Source organism: Peromyscus eremicus, chromosome 8a (assembly GCF_949786415.1).
Source record: "Peromyscus eremicus chromosome 8a, PerEre_H2_v1, whole genome shotgun sequence".
Taxonomy (NCBI): Eukaryota; Metazoa; Chordata; class Mammalia; order Rodentia; family Cricetidae; genus Peromyscus; species Peromyscus eremicus.
The window spans coordinates 35,274,470-35,278,450 of record NC_081423.1 but is presented as its reverse complement, the minus strand read 5'-3'; positions in this window follow the sequence as shown (position 1 = coordinate 35,278,450).

Here is a 3,981-nt window from a genome sequence, read left to right as displayed (position 1 = left end):
ATGGCGGCCGCCCGGCGTGGTGACGTCACGCCGGCGTCGGGGGGCCGCGGGGAGGGCGTCGGAGCGGGGCCCGGACCCAAAGCAGCGCACCGTGGGGCCCAGGCGCAGGCGCAGCGGAGCTGGATGCCGAAGGAAGTGCCTTCGATTTCGGGGCGTGGTCCTCCCGCGGGGAGGGCGGCGGGGGAAGGGAAGAACGGAGTTGGAGCAAGCGCAGTGCTCCTCGAAGCGGCGAACCCGGTTAATCCCGGAGCTCTAGGCTCCGAAAGACGCCTGCGCGGACTCCGCGCATGAGCAGTCCGGGTAGGCGAGGGCTGGCTATCCGTGACCTGGTCTCTCTGGAAGGCTGCGGGATGACACCTTTCAGATGTGGTCTTGAGCCTGGCAGCCTGATCACTGAAACAACAGTCACAACACTAAGGCGCGTAGTCCGGCAGCCCTGGGAACCGCATGAGAGTCCCACATCTTTGAGGACAAGAACCGACGCCTAGTGGCAGGCTGCCTGGAGTGACCTTCCCCACCTCTGGGCGTTGCAGGCTGCTGTAATTAGGTCATTCGTAGGCGGAGGAAGGTGTACCTGCTTGAGGTGTGTCACTCGCTCAGCTGACATCCCCAGCAGACACCTGTCCCAGCGCGATGGCGAGGCCGAGGCCAGGCCATCGATCCTGGCCTCGTCCGGAGCCTAGCTTCCTCTCCTGGGGCCTTTGCTCCGGTGTGCACTTTTCTCCAAGTCTCGCGCCCACTGGAAATGATCCTGGCCTACTTTCTAGAGGACAAGCCGGTAGAACGTGAACATATCGGTCCTGGCTGTGTTCTGGTGCTGGGAGAAGGAGCTACAGGAAAGGAAGCTGATACTCAAGGATCGGCCCTTGACCTGGTTATTGAATCTCTTTGGGGTTTGCGAAACGTTTTCACATTGTACTGCCCCTGCACTTACAGAGATACTTGGCTCCGCAGAGCGCCAACTATTTACCAGATCCCATGCCTAGAGGATAGAGGGGTCATGCAGACAAACAAGGGCTGCTGCCCTAGGGGAGCTTGAGTTTTCCCAACAGTACCAGCGAAAATGGATGGAATGGACACAAGTTATACACTGCTCTCCCCAGAGCTTAAGAGATACAGAAGTCAAAGGATGGTTAACCATGAAGGGGAAGGCAAGAGCTGATCTTCTAAGCTCTACTGTGAGGAGCAGTCAAACCTGATCATGCTGGGCAAGATGCAGCTCGGAGGGCATCACCCTGACCCACAAGCTAAGAGAGGGCCTCAGTGGCCCCATCCACAAATGGCATGGCTGAAAATCCTCCTTTATCAAGGATAACCTGCTTGGCCAGGTGAACTGGCTTGACCAATTCTGCTTTTCCTAGGTACCTCCCTCTAGTGTGCCCGAAGAAAGTGCCTGAGATCTACTCTTCTAGAAGCTTTCTTACACACTTGTTCTGCCAGAGTGGGGAAAAGGTCATTTCAGCTCAAATTCTGACTGGTTTGCAGTGAACAACCCCAGATAGCAGACGGAGGTAGAAGAGTTAAGACTGGGAGATGAACAGAGAAATGATGGCTGGTGCCCATAGTTACAGAGCTCTGTTCACTGCGTTGCTTGTCTTACTCTTCACCTTTGCCCTGGACCCCTGTGAGGACTGGGCCTGTCTTGAAGAGTAGGAAGCAGGCAGGAACACACAAAACAGAAGGGATTTCTCCAAGGTAATGGTCAGGCTTGAGAACGTCATACTGCCAAGGTCTCAGCCAGAGTCATACAGCTCCTGAAATACAAAAGAGAATCAGCAGGCATCCCTCTGCCTGCATTTTTTCACCTGTAGACAGTGATGATGTTAGTTTGGCAGATTGAAAAGTACTAAACGCCCACTATCTATGCTAAGGTTATATAATGAGGGTTCTTCCAAAGTACTAGCGAGGCACTCCTTGCCGGTAGCGCTGATGTGTTATTATTTTCTCTTGATGCAGGTTACTTGGCTCACCACCCTCACAAAATGGAGGGAAGATATAATTATATGTACTTAAAACATCCTGCCAAATAATTAGATGCTGTGACTTAACTTATTGAGGAATGCCTTCTAGGAAGCTCTTATTAGTATTCAGGCAGTGGAATAAGGCATACCAGATCATAAACAATACGGAACCATGCGAATCGGGGTGCCTTTTCTCTCAGTGGAAACAATGCTTTCATACTCTGTGGAGCCTCAGAATAATCAAGGGAGCTGAAAGTTGGGTTTGATTAATCTGGTCTCAACTAATTTGACCCGAATGACTCAATCTGAGAGCTGATGAATACTTGGAACAAAAAATTTAAAACAGCTGGGAGTGATTTCTCATGCTTGTAATATCAGCACTAAGGAGGATGAGGCAGGAGGATTTCCTTCATTTCAAGGACAGCCTGGGCTATACAATGAATCCAAGGCAAGTGGGGTTGCAGTGCAAGACCCTGTCTTGAAAGCCAAAAGATAATGTAAAAAGAAAAAGAATGATCTTTTTAACTTCTGGACAAAACAGAAACAAAACAAAAAAATCATGAAGACGACTTTGATCATAGGTTAGATGACAAATCCAGTGTACAGTGAGTCTGTGTTGCCCAGGATGTTTGAACATAGCTAGAAATAAAAATCATCTGACGATGGGGGCGGGGTAGGAGGCAGATAACCTTGAGCAAATAGCTGTATAATAGACACTCTTAGCCAAGATATTAAACTGACATTAAGCGTGGAGAAGGAATGAGATATACTTCACCAGCATTATCCAGCTACATTTTAGTTTCTTTCTCCCCCCCACCCCCGGAGCTGAGGACCAAACCCAGGGCCTTGCGCTTGCTAAGCAAGCGTTCTACCACTGAGCTAAATCCCCAAACCCCATTTTAGTTTGTTGTTGGTGCTTCTTCCCCAACTTAACCCACTGACACAGAAAGTGGAGGAATGGAAGGATCAGCTCTAGAGTCAATGGAACTGGGTTCAAATCCCTGTTTTGCAGATGCCAAGTCGGGGGGGGGGGCACACTCCCTCCCCTTTCTCTCCCTATCTTCCTTCCTTTTCTCATTTTCTTGCCTTCTTTCATCAGGAACTCACCAGGCTGGCCTAGAACTCACAGAGCTCTGCCTGCCTCTGCCTCCGAGGGCTGGGATTAGAGGCACAGCCACTGTACCCAGTGTCATCTAGAGAGTCTAAGTCCCGGCTTCCTTAGCTATAGAGTAAGGATAACTGTAATAGCCAAGTAAGTCTATTCTGAGGGTTAAACGAGATTATAAAGGTATAGCACTGAGCAGCACAGAATACATAGCTAATAACTGTTTTATATCATTTCTATTGTAAATCCGATTTTAAACATGCCCATTACCCATTAGAACCCCTCAGGTATATAAAAAAAACACCATGTATAATCAAATCATAGCAGGAAGTGGAGGTGGGAGAGGAAATTCAAGCAAGGAAAGAGGTAGAAATAGAACAATTCCCTCGTCACCAGGAGACCTGTTGTACAGAGACAGTTACTTAGAAATAAATCCGAGAATTAATACATTTGTCAGGCTCATGTTCCTCTTAGCTCCAAATTCTGTGTCTAAAAAGATCACCAGACCTAAAAAGGAGAACATGTTCTTTGCACCTACGTCTCCTAGGCCTCAGAAGCCCCAGCCAGCATCTTACTGGCCCTGCTCAGGGAAGAAGGCCTAGGATGCCCTGGCCAACTGGGCCTGCCTACCCACAATCCTTCTGCACTCCACATACCCAAGGCTACCGGAGATATCTATCTATTCCTTTTTGAAGTCTTCAGAAAAAAAACATGCCTTTTCACCTACACTGAGTTTTATAGATGTGGCCAAAGTTTTGTGGCCAGGAACTTTGTCACAGAAACACTACTGACCTTCCTCCCAACTCCTGTCACTTGACTAAAGGCAGAGAGAGGATCACGTCGCTGCCTGATGCCCATGACGTCCAGGCAGTTCTCAGTTACACAGGGAAACAGCACAGGAAAAGAAAGGCAAAG